Source organism: Sapajus apella, unplaced genomic scaffold (assembly GCF_009761245.1).
Source record: "Sapajus apella isolate SASKATOON/1434 unplaced genomic scaffold, GSC_monkey_1.0 scaffold17, whole genome shotgun sequence".
NCBI classification, from domain to species: domain Eukaryota; kingdom Metazoa; phylum Chordata; class Mammalia; order Primates; family Cebidae; genus Sapajus; species Sapajus apella.
In genome coordinates, this window is record NW_022436957.1 from 11,568,771 (window position 1) to 11,580,279 (window position 11,509).

General features: G+C 44.7%; 1 protein-coding gene across 8 annotated transcripts in view; it reads left to right on the forward strand.

Moving 5' to 3' along the window:
- Positions 1 to 11,509, forward strand: part of CA5B (carbonic anhydrase 5B) — a 131,684-nt gene that overhangs the window by 68,159 nt on the left and 52,016 nt on the right. The window lies entirely within an intron of this gene.

The window sequence follows — 11,509 nt, forward strand, 5'->3', positions numbered from 1 at the left end:
GGTATCGAACTCCTCCACCCCAGCCCTCTTCCTCCACTATGAAACTTACCAAACGGCTGTCATCCTTCAAGGTTCTTTGCACAGGACGCAATAACAGCTGTTCCAGAGAATGGGGAGAGGCGGGGGCGGCGGAGGGCAGTTCCTTGAGAGGTGGTGTTGCCAAGGTTGGTTGAATCTAAATAACTCCAGAAAGTTCAGCCTTCTGCGAAATAGATAGAGACGGGGATAAGGGCGACAAATCTGACGTTGCTGTTCTAGAAACCGAGGCGCAGTAAACTGGGACTCCCTCAGATTTGCATCGTATCGGCACCGCCTGCTATGTCAGGGGCTGCAGAGACTCACAGCCACACCCAAGACAGGGGATTAGCATCACAACTGTGCCATGCGAGCAAATCTGAGCCTTCTTCACTCTACAGTTCTTCTTCTGGCCTTTTTGTTTTGCGCTCAGCCCTAAAGCTGAAGGAGAGGAACCTCCAAAATACAAACTTTGTTGGTTGTCCCGATTCTTGTGGCATTCAGTGTTATATACTTCTGCCCCGAGGCTTGTGGCAATTCATTAATATTGATGTCAGTGCCCCTCTCTCCAGCGTATTTTCACTAGGAAAGTTTGAGGGATAAAGGGAGTTAATGTGTACACCTTAGTTTGAAAAGAACTTATTCTCTGTTAGCCACTGAAAACTGTATTGCTTTCTGCTTCCCGTTCGTCGTTTACTGATAATCCGGCCCCATCACTCTGCTGTTTAAAAGTCTTGATAGAGTATGGAGACAAGTAGCCCAATTTCTTTCCTTCCTTCCTTCCTTCCCTTCTTTCTTTCTTTCTTTCTCTTTCTTTCTTTCTTTCTTTCTTTCTTTCCTTCCTTCCTTCCTTCCTTCTCTCTCTCTCTCTCCTTTTCTTTTCTTTGCTTTTCTTTCTTTTTGAGACGAAGTCTCACTCTGTCGCCCAGGCTGGAGTGCAGTGATGCCATCTCGGCTCACTGCAATCTCCGCCTCCCGGGTTCAAGCAATTCTCTTGCCTCAGCCTCCCGGGTAGCTGAGACCACAGGCACACGCTGCCATGCCCGGCTAATTTTTTGTATTTTAGTAAAGATGGCGTTTCACTGTGTTGCCCAGGCTGGTCGCGAACTCACGCAATCTGCCCACCTTGACCTCCCAAAGTGCTGGATTACAGGCGTGAGTCACCGCGCCTGGCAAGTAGCCCTATTTCTGTGGTAAGAGAAGCTGTCCCAGACCACATCCCTGAATTGTCCCTGCATATCCCTAAGGAGTGGCCACTCTTCGTGGGTATGTTGGAAATGGAAAACCGTAAAGCTTTCTAGGAATTTTCACTTTTACTCAGGTTTTTTGTTTTTTGTTTTGGTTTTTTTTTTCACCTCAGCACCATGTTTGGAATTCACTGAAATGCCAAAAGCAACCAGGGCACCGTTCTCTGTGCCTGTACACACCTGCCCTGTTCTCCCTGGAGCCAGGCAAAAAAGCTGCAACCACTCACAGTTAGAACGCAGTAAAGATTGAGTGAATTGTGAGTGAATAAATGAATATTTGGGAAATTTGACGGAAAGGGGAAAATACATTTCATCTCATTGGTAGCACTGGGCAATTAATTGCAGCACACAGAGCAGTTATTAGAAATATATTTTGAAACCTTTGGCTACCACACATTGGGATCATGCTCCCAGGGAAGAAGTGGGTGAGAGGAGGAAGCTGAGCTTTCTCAGTCAAGATATTGCAACATAATCTCTATTTAGATTTCAGGGAATTACAAAAGGCTTGTTTCCTTTTGCAATGGGAGATAAGAAAAGGAAGGGTCAATCTGTTGAGAATCAGGGAATTGTTTCCAATGTAATTGTTACCTTTAGTCAGAGTACATTTTTTGTTGTTGTTGTCTGTTTTGCCTACATATAAGTGGCTTCATCAGGCAGAGTTCAAGATACTTGTCATTTAATAAACACAAGATTTATGAATGATTCATTGAGGTCTTTCAGAGTCTTTGTTTCCACACATTTCTAAGTCTGGAATCAGGTAACGGGCAGGTTAGCAAAATACAAGGATATACATAAATCATCAGTGATTGCAAAGAGCATATAGCATAGAAAGCTCCCCTGTGGCCCATCCAGCCCAGGGACCCATCTTTATGGACAAACTTATGTACGAACAGATTCTCCATGAAATACAGTAATGTATGGTACTAGTTGATTGTCATGTGCTATGTTTGATGGTTAAACATTACTTTTGGTTTCACAAACTTGGCTTTTATGAATGCAGTGAGTAAGTTTAAATAACTGTTAATAAACTATTACTTTTAACTTAACAGAGAGGATAGACCTTAGGCCTGAGCAAAAATAACTAAATGTGTTTTTATAGGTATTGCAACCTAGCATTAGCTAAATTGAATTTCTGTTTACTTGGATTTTCCTGGAACCTCCTCACTTGGATCTTCCATGGTCTATTCCTTCCTTGATTGCCTTTGCTGTTCCTTCTCCGTCTCAGCATCCTTCATGGCTCCTTTTTGTTAGTCTCCCTTGATACACCTATAGCTGCTGGGAGCAGGGAATTCTCCTTCTGTCTATAGCTTCCTGACTGCTCCTGAGCACCAGAGCTGTGTTGCTAACTCTCTCCTAGACCTTTCCTGTCAGCTGTCCCATTGGCACCTTAAATCCAATATTATTAGTGGGCTGGGTACCATGGCTCATGCCTGTAATCCCAGTACTTTGGGAGGCCGAGGCAGGTGGATTATTTGAGGCCAGGAGTTCGAGATCAGCCTGGACAACATGGCGAAATACTGTCTCTACCAAATATACAAAAATTAGCTGGACATGGTGGTGCTCCTGTGGTCCCAGCTACTTGGGAGGCTGAGGTTGGAGCATCACTTGAGCATGCGAGGTGGAGAGTGCAGTGAGCCAAGATCGTGCCACTGCACTCCAGCATGGGTAACAGAGACCCCATATCATTCTGTTGTTGTTGTTGTTGTTGTTGTTGTTGTTGTTGAGATGAAGTCTTGCCCTGTCACTGAGCACCAAGGCTGGAGTGCAATAGTGCGATCTCAGCTCACTGTAACCTCGGCCTCCTGCCTCAGCCTCCCGAGTAGCTGGGCTTATAGGCACGCACCACCACGCATGGCTGATTTTCATATTTTTAGTGGAGGTGGGGTTTTGCTATGTTGGCCAGGCTGGTCTGGAGCTCCTGCCCTCCAATAATCTACCTGCCTTGGCCTTCCAAAGTGCTGGGATTACAGGCATGAACATCCATGCCTGACCCGGAGACCCCGTCTCAAAAATACATATATATATGTGTGTGTGTGTATATATATGTGTGTGTGTGTATATATATATCTATATATATACATATATATATATATCTCCAATATGATTAGATGTATGACCTGCCATCTTTCCCTTCCCTGTTTCTCATGACAAGTTCTCTCTTTTTAATTTTTATTTTTAATTTTTTTTGAGATGGAGTCTCACTCTGTTGCCCAGGCTGGAGTACAGTGGTGTGATCTTGGCTCACTGCAACCTCCGCCTTCCAGGTTCAAGCAATTCTCTGCCTCAGCCTCACGAGTAGCTGGGACTACAGGCACACGCCACCACGCCTGGCTAATTTTTGTATATTTAGTAGAGACAGGGTTTCACCATCTTGGCCAGGCTGGTCTTGAACTCCCGACATCGTGATCTACCTGCTTTGGCCTCCCAAAGTGCTGGAATTACAGGCATGAGCCACTGTGCCCTGCCTGACAGGTTCTATTTTTCTCTTCAGGGATTCATCTTCGTTCTACTGCCAGCATCACTCCAGCCATTAAATCATGAGGTCTTCCACCACTTCTTCCTTTTTTTTCTCCTTTAACTGAGTGCCAGAGCCCACATTTTAAAAATCGCAATGGCTGTCTCTTGAATATCAAGTCACCGAGGCAGGTGGATCATTTGAGGCCAAGAGTTTGAGATCAGCCTGCACAACATGGCGAAATCCCATCTCTACCAAAAATACAAAAATTAGCCAGACATGGTGGTACACCTGTGGTCCCAGCTACTTGGGAGGCTGAGGTGGGAGCTACTTGGAAGGCTGTCCAACTCTACTGTCACTACCCAGTTCAGTGCTTCATATTCTTTCACTCAGATTACTGGAGTTTCATTTTAAATTCCTCATGCTTAAACCTGAGCTACTTATTTCCCACCCAAAACCTGTTTCTCCCACTGTCTTCCCTATCTCAGTTCATAGTAACTTTATCTTTCCGCTTGTGTAGACCAAGAATCTTCCAGTAATCCTTAACTCCTTTCTTTCACATCTTATGGACTGTATATTCAAGATATATCAAAAATCCAACCACTTCTTACCACCTCCACTGTGACATCTGTTGATTAGTTCAATCAAGCCTTGGATTATCCTAAAAGGTTTTCCTGCTTCTTTCCTACTTCCTAATTCTTTCCTGTCCCTGTCTCTACTCCCCAAGGCAATTTTCAATAGGACATGATCTCAGCTCACTACAACCTCCATCCCCCAGGTTCAGGTGATTCTCCTGCCTCAGCTTCCTGAGTAGCTGGGATTACAGGTGACTGCCGCCATGCCCGGCTAATTTTTGTATTTTTAGTAGAGATGTAGTTTCACCACGTTGGCCAGGCTGGTCATGAACTCCTGACCTCCAGTGATCCTCTCCTCCTGCCTCGGCCTTCCAAAGTGCTGGGATTACACACATGAGGCACCATGCCTGGTCTGAGTGATCTTTTAAAAATGTAAATTGGATTATGTTACTGCTCTGCTCAGAAACCTCCATTGTCTCCCCATTTCACTTAGAGCAGTGGTTTTCAACCTGTGGTAACCCTACTCCCCTCCCCCAGGGGACATCTGGCAGTATCTAGATAATTTTTGTCTTCACAACTCTAGTATAGGGTGGAACTGGCATCTATTGGATGCTAGCCAATACCAATGCTGCTAAACACCCTGCAATGCACAGGACATTCCCCCACCACCAAGAGTCATTTGTTCAAAAATGTCAACAGTGCCAAGACTGAGAAACCTTAAAGAAAGAACCCTTGCAATAGCCTGGAAGTCTTGATCTGTCATCCATTACCTATGGACCTCATCTCCTACTGCCTTCCTCCTGGCTCACTCTATTACCATATTGGCCTCCTTACTATCTCCCTTGAATATGCCAGACATATGCCCACTTCAGGGTCTTTGCCCAGGCAATTCCTCATGCCTGAAATGCCCTTCCTTTAGATAGTCATGTAACTAATTCCCTACCTCTTCCAATCCTTTGCTCAAATTTTATCTTCTCAACAAGGCCTCCTGTGAGCAATATATTTAAAAATATAACACCCTTTCCCAAGTGGCGCTCCAAATTCATCTTACCCTGATCCACTTTTTACTGGACATATTCAAATTGTCTCTACAACTGACTTATTTATTACATTTGTTGTTTATTATCTGTGTCCCCCTACTAAAATGTGAGCTCCACAAGGGTAGGGACTTTGCTGTGTTCCCCAATGAACCTAGAACCATGTTTGACACTTAATAGATATTCGATTGATATCTTAATGAAAAGAAGAATAAAAGAGTGATGAATTGAATGAAGGATGGTTAAAGGAATCACCTCCTCCCTGACTTTCCCGGCCCCACTCGTTCCCATCCATTATCACTGCTTTCTCCCGTACACGTGGAATAATATCCAAAAGCCTTCCAGTCTCTTGGAAGTTCATATTCCCCAAATTAATCTCAAATCCTCATCTAGCCCCACCTCCTGTTGCATCCCCTGGTCATCTGTTTGGCCAGTGCATTGACAAATATTAATAGCAGACTTGGAATGATGGGAAGTTCAGAAATACCCTTGGCTTGCTTTCAAAAAAAACAGGTTTGAGGTTTGTCGGGTTTTGTTTTTGTTTTGTCTAAAGAAGAAAAAGGAAAATATTCAGAGTCAGGGTCCCTTGCAGTGAGATCAGCACTATTCTGGGGCACAGATAGAGGTTCAGACTTTCGGATCACTACAAGTGTGGAGGAGAATGACTGAGAGGGTGAAGGTGAGGGAGAAGTCAGGCCCTCTGGAGCCCTCCTGCACTGTAGCCCTAGAGAGCCAGTCTGGATGTACAGGAGAAACTTCCTCTAGGCTAGGTATTATAAAAATATAACGCCCTCTCCCAAGTGGTGGCCTCCAGCCTCGGTGTTATGCAGACAGTGTGATTGCAGAATGCAGGGCAATCCTCAAGGCATGACCATGGCCCTGGACATCAGCCCCAGCCTGCTATGCCTCAGTGCTTTCCTGATGGCTCTCTGTGGAGCAGAGTCAAGGGTCACTTACCAGACTTCTCTGAGTGCCATGCTAACAGGCCTCAGAGCCCCACACAGCCTCTTGTGCAGAGCCCTGTGCCTTAGCCTTGTGTGTGTTCACTCATCTGTTTGTACAGCTCTCCTGGCTGGCAGGCATGTCCTTGGCCATGTCTTATCACAACCTTCCCTTTGAAGATAGAGCCCACAGGCCCTTTCTGTTGACTTTGCATTGTACTTGCCATCATCTTCCCAAAAATTACTATATCTCGTTCTCACTCGATTGTGAGCAAGAAAGGAGGCCTTTTCCACTTGCTTGCCCACATCCCCCTGACACTGGAAGTGTTTATTGAATAAACCGAAGGTTCTGACCATTTTGACCCCAATTGTCCTCTTCAGCCTTGGGGACTAATCATCCCCTGCCACCTCCTCATCATCGCTGAAGTTTCCCCTGTTCATCCCTCTGCCTTTGCCTCCCTGTTAAACTGTCTCTCTCCTATGATACATTTTTCAAATGCCACCCTTTCCTGAAACTTAGAGCCTCTGCCCCATATATGCTCATTGCACTAAATCAAGGCTGTCATCGTGTCCATCTTTGATTAAGAAATATCTGTTTATGGCCAGGCATGGTGGCTCACGCCTTTAATCCCAGTACTTTGGGAGCCCGAGGTGGGCAGATCACCTGAGGTCAGGAGTTTGAGACCAGCCTGGCCAACATGGTGAAACCCTATCTCTACTAAACATACAGAAATTAGCTGAGCATGGTGGCAGGTGCCTGTAATCCCAGTTACTTTGGAGGCTGAGGCAGGAGAATTCCTTGAACCCAGGAGGCAGAGGTTGCAATGAGCCGAGATCGCACCACTGCACTACAGCCTGGGTGACAGAGCAAGACTTTTTCTCAGAAAAAAAAAAAAAAAAAAAGAAAAGAAATATCTGTTTAATTATGCTAAGTAAAATGAGCCAGTCACAGAAGGACAAATACTATACGATCCTAGTTATGGGAGGTACCTAGAATAGGCAAATACACAGAGACATAAAGTAAAAGAGAGGTTGTCAGGGGTTAGGGGATAGAGGAGGAGTTCATGTTTAGTGAGTGCATAGTTTATGTTGGGAATATGAAAACGTTTTGGTTACAGATGGTGATGATGGTTGCACAACATTATGAATGTATTTAATGCTACTGAATTTGTACATTTACAGCTGGTTAAAATAACTATTATGTATATTTTATCACAATTTTTAAAAGGTAACAAAGAAGTATTTGTTTAAATAGTTTTTCCTTGTAGAGTGCAAGCTTGTGGGAGTGGAGAAAGAGCATGATCTTCTCATCTTATACAAGCACAGTGCTTGACATGAGATAATCACTCACTATTGCTTCAGTTCAGGAATGGAAATCAGTGGGAAGGAAGCACAATTAAGGCAAGGTTTCCCCATATCTTTTAGGAGGTTTTGAAATTACATTTTAATGCCAAATCAGTTTTATCAGAGGGAATCCTGATTAGTTGCAATTGTTTGTTTGGAGTATTTATTTGGCTTTAAAAAAAAAAAGAAAATGATATTAAAAGTCATCCAAAATGACTATTTTGTTAACTTTTTGCATTTATACGATGGGTAGCATTTTAACAAAATCAATTTGATTAATAATAACTTTTATTTATATAACAGCAGCTTTTTCAGAGAGCTTTCATAGCTTGAACCATTTGAAGCCACAGAAAGCGTCAACTTCTTGTAATTGAGCAACTATATTTCCTGCTTCTTGGGTTCTAGATTCTTGCATAAATTTAAGGATATACTTTAGGCATTAATCTTAAGCATTTCAGTTCATATTATTGTAACCGCTCAAGAGGTTTTTCCTGCCTGCTACACAAAGAAAGACCATGGCATTGTAACCGCCTAGTGGATTCACCTTGCCTGCTGCCTGGACAGAACTGATTTACCAAGACAGGGAAATTGCAATGGAGAAAGAGTAATTCACACAGAGCCAGCTGTGTGGGATACTGGAGTTTGATTATTACTCAAATCAGTCTCCCCGAGCATCCAGGGATCAGAGTTTTTAAAGATAATTTCTCAGGTAAGGGCTTGGGAAGTGAGGAGTGCTGATTGCTCAGGTTGGAGATGGAATCATAGTGAGTAGAAGTGAGAGTTTCTTGCTGTCTTTTGTTCCTGGATGGGATGGCAGAACTGATTAAGCCAGATTACCAGTCTGGGTGGTGTCAGCTGAGCCGTTGAGCGCAGGGTCTGCAAAATATCTCAAGCACTGATCTTAAGTTTTACACTAGCAATGTTATCCCAGGGAGCAATTTGGGAAGGTTCAGACTCTTGGAACCAAAAGCTGCACAACCACTGAACTGTAATTTCTAATCTCGTAGCTAAGTTGTTAGTCCTGCAAAGGCAGACTGGTCCCCAGGCAAGAAGGGGATCATTTTCGGAAAGGGCTGCTATCAGTTTTGTTTCAGAGTCAAACCATGAACTGAATTCCTTCCCAAAGTTAGTTCGGCCTATGTCCAGGGATGAACAAGGACAACTTAAAGATTAGAAGCAAGTTGGAGTTGATTAGGTTTGATTTCATTTACTGTCATAATTTCCTCAGTTATAATTTTGTAAAGGCAGTTTCAGCATTGCAGTAAAGAAAGAATTTAAGTAGACATGAGGCCGGCCACGCCATGTGGGAGATGGAATTAGTACTCAAATCATCTCCTCCAAAGCTCATAGGTTAGGGGTTTTTCAAAGGCAGTTTAGGGGAATGGGTAGAAGTGGCTAGGCTTGCTGCTGATTGTTTGAGGAGGAGATGAAATCATAGTGTCCTCTTGCAAGCTGAATTGCTTCTGGATGGGGCCACAGGAGTGGGGTTACTGGGTCCAGGTGGAGCCATGGGTGTCAGACATGCCAAAAAAACTGAAAAGATATCTTCAAAAGCCAATCTACAGTAGTGGTATTATCTACAGGAATGGCTGGCAATCTATGTCTACACCTTAGCACAACCACGGGCCACATGTGGCCCGGGATGGCTTTGAATGTGGCCCAGCACAAATTTGTAAACTTTCTTAAAATTTTCTTATGAGTTTTCCATACAGGAGTGGTTAAAGTAATATTCTTTTTAAGAAAAAAAAAAAAAAAAAACATTGTGAGTTTTTTTGTTGTGTTTTTTTTTTTTAAAGCTCATCAACTATTGTTAGTCTTAGTGTATTTTATGTGTGGTCCATGACAATTCTTCTTCCACATGGCCCAGGGAATCCAAAAGATTGGACACCCCTGCCTTAGCAGAATAAGCCTCTTCTCTTCTCCCAGATTGGTGGCTTTTTATTAGCTTTACAAACGTGGTTGAGTTTTGGCCAAGGCCTATTATTTAAACTATAGCCTAGAACATGGCCGTTTAGGAACAGCTCAGGATTGCAGCTCCCAGTGAAAGCGCAGAGGGTGAGTGGACGCCGCATTTTTATTGCCCACAGACTAGGCAATTCCCAGGCGGAGGAGCTCCACAGGTCACCAGCGCGGCTGTTTCGGCCAGTGCGGCTGTGCCGGCCGGGGCCGCTGCTTTGCCCCGCGCGGCTGCTTTGTCGGCGCCCCGGAGCAGCGGTTCTCCGTACAAAATACACTGGTCCGGGTGCCCTTTTGGCTGGCGATTGTAGCCATGGGAAGTCGCCCATTTGTCTGTTTAAAAAGGGGACTGAGCAGGGAACCAGGACAGTAGATTCCAGGGCAAAAAAAAAAAAAAAAAAAAGCACCACAAACCTCAGTGTCGCTGTTTAAGCCAGCACAGTGAGTGGCCGCAGGGGAAAACAAACAGACCCCAACGCCTCTTCAACAGGCGACTGGAACACCAACTTAAAAAAGGCTCTGAGGCAGGGAGCCAGGCGATCAGGCTCGGCTGGTCCCACCCCCACAAAAGAACAGCAACCAGAAACTCTGGATTGAGAGTTTCACAGCAAGCGCAGCTGAACCCGGGAGGGTCCAGCTCTGTGGGGGAGGGGAGTCTGCCATTACCGAGGCAGCCCGCCACTACGGAGGTAGTCAGCCAATGCTGAGGCAGCCCGCCATTGCCAAGGCAACCCACCACAGCAGAGAGACTCCGCCTCAACAGAGGGGGGCCACCGTCGCCAAAGCAGTTCTAACTACAACCATATAAACAGGACTGCAGGGAAGTTCACTCGGCAGCTGGGTGGAGCCCACAGCAGCTCAGCAAAGCCTCTACAGGCAGACAGTGACTAGGCTGCCTCCTTGCTGGGCAGGGCAGCTCTGAAGGAAAAAAAAAAAAAAGAGAAGGCAGCAGCATAACGGAAACTCATAAAGCCCTAAATCCCTGGGACAGAGCACCTGGGAACAAAAAGCAGTTTATGAGTTCTGCTGCAGCAGACCTAAACGTACCTGCCCAGCAGCTCTGAATGAACAACAGAGCTCACAGCTCACCATTTGAGCTCCTATAAAGAAGAGACCGTCTCCTCAAGCAGCTCCCTGACCCCTATATATCCAAAGAGCCACCTCATAAAGGAGAGATCAGATTGACACTAGGCGGGTATCCTTCTGGGACAAAGATAGCAGAAGAAGAAAACTGGTAACAACCCTTACTGTTCAGCAGCTGCTGCAGGTGAACCCCAGGCAAGCAGGGCCTGGAGTGAACCTCAGCAGACCTACAGCAAAGGGGCCAGACCGTCAGAAGGAAAACCAAGAAACAGAAATAACCTCATCATCAACAAACAGAACGTCAATCTGAAAGATTTGAGACCCAATCTGAAAGCCAGCAACTACAAAGTCGACAGGTGGATAAATCCTTAAAGATGGGAAGAAACCAGCGCAAAAAGGATGAAAACACCTGAAACCAGAACACCTCTCCTCCTACAAGGGATCACAACTCCTCACCAGCAAGAGAACAAGGTTGGAGGGAGAATGAGTGTGATGAAATGACAGAATCAGACTTCAGAAGGTGGGTAGTAAGAAACTTCTGTGAACTTAAAGAACATGTTCTAACCAAATGCAAAGAAACTAAGAACCTTGAAAAAAGATTTAACGAAATGCTAAGGAGAATGGACAAAATAGAAAGGAATATAAGTGAATTGATGGAGCTGAAAAACGCAACACGAGAACTTCGCGAAGCATGCACAAGTATCAACAGCCGAATTGACCAAGCAGAAGAAAGGATATCAGAGGTCGAAGATCAACTCAATGAAATAAAACGGGAAGGCAAGACTGGAGAAAAAAGGGTAAAAAGGAATGAACAAAGTCTCCAAGAAATGTGGGACTATGTGAAAAGACCTAATCT